Genomic DNA, 8,345 nt, shown 5'->3' with positions numbered 1-8,345 from the left:
TCATAGAAAATACAGAGTTTATTCTTCAAAAGCACAGTCCAACAGTAGTTGCACAACCATATCAGATTTCTGTTCCTGCTTCGGCTTTGGAACGAGAGAAATTCGGCAATGTTTCAGTCATTAGCGAATGTAAGTTGCATTTTCCACTCATTGTAGTTAAGAGGTGTCGCTCAATACGCAGTTGTAAATATAATAAAAATTTCAAACACAAAAATTCCGTTTATCTCAAATTGATATAGAAATAGTGTAACTCCAGTATTTACGCCGCAAAAGTAAAAAAAAATTAAAGAAATGAAGGTATTTGCTCGCAATTATTCTGTTATGTGCCTTTATGTCATATATATTAATATTGTGTTGCAATTTCAGTTCTTTACTGAACATTAACGAAACCGTCGTGAGTTGAATCGATTTCTCACCGTAATAAGTAGCGCAATCATATATATTACGATCATAGACTACGTAAAATGATTACTGTAGGGAATGTAAAAGGTTTAATGGTTATTTCACATAAGTGTACATAAGTGTGAAGGGATAGTAATAAAGGATAGAATACAACAAAATACAAGTGCATAGCTCTTGTATTCTTTGTTTAGTTTGATATCTTGTATATCTCACCTGTTTAGGATATATGACACTAGCTTTTTCGCCCGCGCTTTGCGAGTAGTAGACAGTATAAAGTTTTTGTTGGTATAATTTATTTGCCTTAAACATAGTAAATAGTACTTGATAAAGTAAGTTTTCCTTAAGTGCGGATATACCGGAGTTACCCTATGTTAACTTTCGTTCTCTGTAACTATCACGTATTTGCGAGTACATTATATCATAGTTTATGCAATTGATGATATCTATTTAATTACAATTAGTTGTGAAAAATCGTTATAATTTTTTATTGTACTTTTTTTGCTAGGTCATGAATTATTCAAAAGTGGAGAATGTAGCAAAAATTTTTCTGTTAAGTTACCTAAAAATTGGGGGGTCACCAAAATACATGCGCGTGAAAAACAACATGTACTCTTTACATATTCAGTTATGAGAATAAAAAACGGCGTCGATTCTCCGGTTACACAAAAAAGCGTAACTCTTGATACTCAAAGAAAACTCCGCTACTATGTATACGGTAATCTCGTTGACGAAAACGATACTGACCTTGTACAATTTTGGAACAACACTATATCGCTGCCAATTGTTTTGGAAAGGTTTCAACATAAGAATATATGCAATGGTCTAGGAAATATTAATGTTTATTGTATTCCGGAACAATGCGCGTTCAAGGATTATGTCGATGAATGGCGTGCCCACAAATGTTCTCTGCTGTCAAAAAAAAAAAAGATGTGATCGTTGCAATAAATTGAGAAAAACAGTACTACAAAAAGAAAAAAAATTGGAGAGTTGCAAGGCGCTTAATCGTGTCTTAAAATCGTCAAATCCAATTGATCAAAAAAAGTTAGCATCAATGCGAAAAAAACTGAACAATCAAACACGGAAGGCAAAACGTACTAAATATCGTGTGGAATTATTAATGCAGTCATTGAAAAACAAAGAAGCTGAAATTGTTGCTATTCAGGATCAAACATTGAATGAAAAATGTTCAGCATTAAATGTACCCGCCACCCAGAAAATAGCTTTAAAAGAAATTATTGCAGCTGCGTCAAAAAACACGATCGAGGCCGACGTTACACGGACGAATGGATCATGTTATGTGTTTTAATGAATATTCGGTCACCTGGATTTTATGAATTCCTGCGCAAAAACAATGTTATGCCGTTGCCGTGTACAAGAACAATTTGAAACTATATTTCTCTTATCAACACCAAATGTGGCTTTGATGAACACTTTGCACAACTGTTAAAAAAACAATTCGAGACTAGAACGCCACTACAACGTCATGGTGTGTTGCTGTTAGATGAAATTAATCTTCGAAAATCCGTTGCTGTTTGTTCTAAAAATCTCACGTACGTTGGTTTGACGGATTTGGGTGATGATGAACAGCAATCTACAGATCTGAGTGAACAAGCAACTCATGGTCTCGTCCTGATGTTTCAATCACTAGCAGACAAATATACACAACCAGTGGCAGTTTTTGCTTCGAAAAATCCCGTAAAAGGCGAAGAACTTGCGAAATTGGTAGTAAAAGCAGTTGTATACATAGAAAGCATTGGGGCAAAAATACACGGAGTAATTGCGGACGGCGCGAAAACAAATACAAAGATGTGGTCCATATTGGATATAAAAATTTGTCATCATGACATGAAGACATGGTTCACTCATCCACTTGATAACGACCGGAAAATATTTGTCTTCTGTGACACGCCCCATTTAATAAAAAACGTTCGGAATCGCTTATATAATAAACGCCGTTTAAGGGTAAATTGTTGATTAAATGGCATTTGAAAGAATTCTACTATATTAAAAGAATTCGTATTCGCTTAATTATACTAATTACTACGAAAACTATTTTTAGATCAATTGTACGACCAATTATATCGAGTGGAAGTACTTTGAGATTCTGTTTAACATTGACAGGAATCATGTCGGAAACATGAGAGCATGTCCAAAATTGTCCGAGAGACATATTAAATTAGACAGCACATCTAAAATGAGAGTGCGACTTGCTACTCAAGTATGTAATTAATATGTAATAAAATCTGATGTATTATTTTTATAGTACTGCGAAAAAAATGGGCACCCGAATCATCTACATTTCTTATTATTATACATTGATAACAGTAATGTTTTTAATTTTTAGATTTTCAGTAACTCTGTAGCGCAAGGGTTAAAGTTTTATAAGTCGCACGGATGTGACGAGCTTGCTGGATGTGAAGAGACAATTGCTTTTGTGAAACAAATGAATGATATGTTTGATGCCTTAAATCGAAAATCTCCCAATGAAGGACTTACACCACAATCTAATGACTTCAAGGTAAAAATAGAAAAAACGTGGACTTTAGGATGTATTTTCATACATTTTTCAAACTGTTTTATTAATAACTTAACACTACTATTGTTGAAGCTCAATGTCATTTAATGTATCTTTAATATAGATGATTTTTTTTAATTTTTATCTTATTGGGATGCACTACAATTTACACACACACACACACACACACACATATTGTTTTTTTTCTTTCTGATAACATACTATACATATCCTAAAATCTTCTCGTCTTGACGATGCCTCTATGAAATTGAAACCTTTTTTTCAGGTATTAAAAGATTCACTGCAGTGGCTGCAAGAATGGGAATCTGGTGTGCATAAAGGCGATATAATGGCTGACGAATTTTTAACGAAAGAGACTGCGACAGGATTAAAAATGTCACTGCAATCTACGATGGATCTGTGTCATTATCTTATCGACAAATTCAACTTCAAGTATCTGCTCACAGGAAAAGTGAACCAAGATAACTTGGAGGTATTGCCGTTTTGCCCCATCTCATTGACGAGATCACTATACAATATACACAAACAAGCTTACAGCAAAATGTATTTGGGTTTATGTTTATATAAATCATTTATATTTTATATAAATGTGTACTGTTTATATCAAACATAAATATATACCTGCAACACTTACAATACTTATATTATGTACTCTTGTAATGCCTACACTATTTACCGGTAACATGTACATTACAAGATTTGGTCGGCTCAAGATTTGGTTAGCCAACTTTCGCCGCGCGGCAAGCGTTACCGTGTCCCGTGTGTAGGAGGTCATTACCTGTTTCTATTTCTTTCCTATTTCAGAAGTTTTTTGGCACAATTCGACAAGCAGCTGGTTGTAATGATCATCCGAATTGTCCAACCTTCTTACAACTTTATAAATTGCTATCTTTGTACAGTGTCATAAAGCCGCCTAAATACGGCAATTGTACAGTTACCGAGGAAACATTACCGCAGGTGCTAATATCATTAAGCGATATAAAAGCAGCTTACGGAGAAAAATCCGAGGGAAAATGTTCTAAGTATCGACAAGAACTTCGACAAAAGTTAGACCGCATTTTAGAACAGAAAGATTGGGAGGCTGACGACGTCATACAATTTAATTACGAGCATGATTCTACCCTTTCCCCAACATTAGACTGCATAATTTATTATGTGACAGGTTTTCTGTTTTAACCTTTTTTGTCAATGTATATAAAATCTTAGTAACAATAAGCAATTTTTGGTGATTGTTTGGTATAGTTTGGTACATATACCAAGGTTGCTATCGGTGGTTGCAGTTTGGAACACTTTGGTTGCTTATACCAGAGTTACGCCAAAAATTGCTTAATGTACATAGATAACGTTAATATTTATTAATACTTGCTGTGGTACAATAACTATGCATGAGTAGATATTCTATTGGGTATTTTACGCGATCTAGAAGTTTTTCGTTAAATAAATTATTTTACGCCATTCCTTCCTGAGCTTAAGTAGCGATCACGTAACTTTTCCCTAAGGCTGGAGTCCCATGGCATGTATTTTCCGCGTAACGCGTAACCAATCAGAAGCGCGAATATGCATAACCGAAAATGCAAAACGTTTCTAATTGGTTACGCGGTTACGCATTACGCGGAAAATACATGCCATGGGACTCCAGCCTTAGAATGAAAACGTGAAAAGTGAAATTTTTCAGTAACTCAAATCATAGAAACGTCTCATTAATAACATAAAAGTTTACGCGGAATAGATAGAGTAAAAAGTGAAAAGTTTTACCTGAAATTACGTGATCGATTACCTGAACATGGGCCTCGTGAAAAAATTAAAAAAATTTACATTATACTTCCAGGTTACTTGTGTAAGCAGGTTCTAAAAAAATATCAGTCATGCAGTACTTGTCAAGATGCCATCATAGTTAACTCAAATTGCACATCCTCAGTCGCTGAATTTGTAAACATGAAAAGTCGCGGTGGTTTGAAGCATGCAAACCACCATTTTTTTCATCTTATTCGATATGTTGAATCGTGTTTTGCAAAATATGCCTCGCACTTGCATGTATTTGATTTAACGCTTGAAGAAGTTTTGGATACGTATAAGTTTACCTTTCCTTGCATGAATCACGCTTCGGATATTTTATCGTATGCTTTAATTTATTATATAAGATTGAGAATGCGGCAAAATGCCCATCAGGAGAATTTAAAGCTAATTAAAAAATTTGTTGTAAAAAAAAATTGTCTAAACTTACAAACGAATAAATGGTTTTCTTAAAACGAATAAAAGGATTTCTAACGTTTTATTCTTAATGCAAAGTCATTTATTATTTCTTTGAGCTAAGTTGAAAGACTTTCTTCGGCTCCTGAGGACATGGACAGCGACATGGATTGAAAATAACATCTTTCTCATGTAAATCTTTTTTTATATGACATTTTCTTTCTTTAAATAACTGTAACTAGTCACAGTAAAAAGGTCGATATCGACCTTGATTATGTGTACAACTACATTGATATTTCTTGGAATAAGAATGTATATAAATATTGAAACCTGTAAATTAACTATGGATTCTCGAAACGGGTAATTATTATTTACTTCATATTCCTTTACTCATAGCCTTCAACTTTCTAATTAATCTTATAAAACCAAGGCATACGTAAGGTAAGAATCAGAATTAATACAAGTCAACCGCTCTCATTATACCGAGAATCACGCGTCATCTTTAAATATTGTAAATTAAGAATAAATTATATATATCAATTTATTAATTTGCGCATTCGTTTTATTAATTGGCCTTCCGTTTTTTTATGATGCGGTGTTCGTTAGAATTAAGTTTCTCGTTATGAGAAACAATTTATATTGATATTGTTTGTATTCGAAGAGAGATATTTCTTTTCCATAAAATAACATTATATCTTACAAAGTAAATTATTTCTTATTGTTTTATTATAATTAGATTCCAAATAAAGGATGAAAAAGAGCTTGGTCGAAATAACTAACTATTGTAAAACAAAAATCGTGTTGTCTATATTGTTCATTTAGCAATCTAAAACACACTAGGAAGGCACAGTATTATATGTGCTTCACGCAGAATTTTTATTTCCTCAGTATCGCTCGGTCAGTATTTGTCCTTATAAAGAAACGAATAAAAAGATTTCCAACGTTTTATTCTTAATACAAAGTTATTTATTATTCCTTTCCTCATTTGAAACTTCAATTATTGCCTATTTGACACTCACGATTTTGAATTTACTAATTACTATTTCCGTCTTTGTCCTACCACATAGTACACTGACCGATGGCAGCGACTCTTACGGTCACAAAGCGAGTTATTTTCTTCGTCGCTAAGGCGACCATCCCCCACCACTAGAGTTTCCAGACCTGTGTGTAAGACCGTGACGTATGCTAATCAAGTGTGGGAACTTGTCGATAGACCATTATAGAAATTAGATGGAAAACGACCCAACATAATAGATTCAAAATGGGTATTTAAAAGAAAATTAGAGGCAAATGGATCTACCAGATTCAAAGCAAGACTTGTGATTAGAGGTTGTAAAGATAGAAACGTGTATGATCTAAAAGAGACATATGCACCCGTTTCAAGACTGTCACTGGTTAGATCTATATTAGCAATAATAAATAAGTATAACTTATACGCTTGCCAGCTAGATGTTAAGACTGCGTTTCTGAATGGAGTTCTAGAAGAAGAAATATATATGGAGATCCCAGAGGGAGTAGAAGTAGATGAGAACACCATGAAGACCAAGGTGTGTAAATTAAATAGAGCTCTGTATGGATTAAAGATAAGTCCAAAAAGATGGAATAAGAGATTCTCAGAAGAGGCTAAGAAACTTGGATTAGAGAATGACTTACATGAGCCATGCCTGTTCACATGGAGGAAAGAAGGAAAAATGGTAGTAATACTGCTTTATGTGGATGACATGCTGGTCGCAAGTAATGACTTAGAGAAATTAGAGGAAATCAAAGGCAAATTAGATAAAACATTTGAGACTAAGGATCTTGGAGAACCAAAGAGCTTCTTAAGAATCACAATAGAGAGAAATAAAGAAGACAAATATATGAATATCCATCAAGCACGATATACAGAAAGTGTGCTGAAAAAGTTCCATGTGGAGGAATGTAAACCGCAAAGTACTCCTATGGTCACTAGACAGGTAAGCAATAAAAATAAAAAGAGCAGATTAGAAGAATCAAACAATGAAGATGTGATCCAAAAAGAAGAAATCAAAAGAGTGCCTTTATAGAGAAGCTATTGGAAGTTTGATGTATTTAGAAAACGCTACAAGACCTGACATAGCATTTGCAGTAAATTACCTGGCAAGAAAACAATTAGAGCCTACAGAAGAAGATTGGCAAGATGTGAAAAGAGTATTTAGATATTTGAAAGAAACGGTAAATAGAGGACTGATATTTAGAGGAAGAACAAAGCTAGAGCAAAGAACGAGCTAGAAGCATTGACAGATGCAAGTTTCAGGGATTGTACTGATTCTACATCTACTGGAGGATATATTATCAAGCTATTTGGAGATGTGATAGCATGGAGAAGTCATAAACAGACTTATGTCACACTCTCTACATGTCAAGCAGAATACTTAGCAATGAGTGAGGCATGTCAAGAAGTGATTTCACTGGACAAGTCACTCAGACATGTTGTTGGAGAAACATTCTTTCCGTCAGTAATATGGTGTGATAATAGAGCTGCAGGAAACTGCATTAAGAAAGATGGAAGTCACAAACTTAAGATGTTTGATGATGAACTAGAGGAAGTAAAGAGAAACTTAAAAGAAAAAAAAGATACTGGAAACCGAAAGCACATGGCAGATACTCATGGAGATTTTGTAAAACAATGTGCAGATCAAGGGAAAGTAGAAGTTAGATGGATAGAAACTAGAGAAAACTTAGATGATATCATGACTAAACCGTTACCGTTGGAAGCATTCGCATATCTTAGAGATAATGTAGCGAATTTAGAGTTTAAAAGCAATTAAAAGCGAAATCTTACTCGGAACTAATACTTTGCCATTTTTCAGATAAAAAAGAGACTTACAATTAGAGGACCCGAGCCCACTACCCGCACAAAGGGAGGAAGTGTTGGAAAGATGCTTTGTGCGAGTAGAGCAGTCGCGCCCTTCCAGAGGGTACCGCGTGGCGCAGCAACGCGGGCGCGCACGCCGTACGAAGCAAGAAGCGACAGACGATAGTCCGAGCTCATCGCGTGCACACGTGTCTTATATACGGTGTCTTATATTGTGACGAGAATAAAGAGATATAGTAACAGCATATAAAAAAGTCGTTCGTTAACAATCACCACCACCATCTCGATTCCTGCGGAGAGCAATATTCCAACAATTTTTTATTTACATTTATTTTTCTTCAAAGGCGCAGATTACTTGTCTTATCTCTATAGTAGGTGCAT

At 34.6% G+C, this 8,345-nt stretch overlaps 1 pseudogene; it reads left to right on the top strand.

Moving 5' to 3' along the window:
• The first annotated feature begins 1,027 nt into the window (after positions 1 to 1,027).
• Positions 1,028 to 7,917, top strand: LOC139818335 (uncharacterized; annotated as a pseudogene).
• The last annotated feature ends 428 nt before the right edge of the window (positions 7,918 to 8,345 follow it).

Source organism: Temnothorax longispinosus, chromosome 8, assembly GCF_030848805.1.
Source record: "Temnothorax longispinosus isolate EJ_2023e chromosome 8, Tlon_JGU_v1, whole genome shotgun sequence".
NCBI lineage: Eukaryota > Metazoa > Arthropoda > Insecta > Hymenoptera > Formicidae > Temnothorax > Temnothorax longispinosus.
The sequence above is the reverse complement of the archived record's forward strand: the minus strand, read 5'-3'. Positions and strand labels throughout refer to the sequence as shown.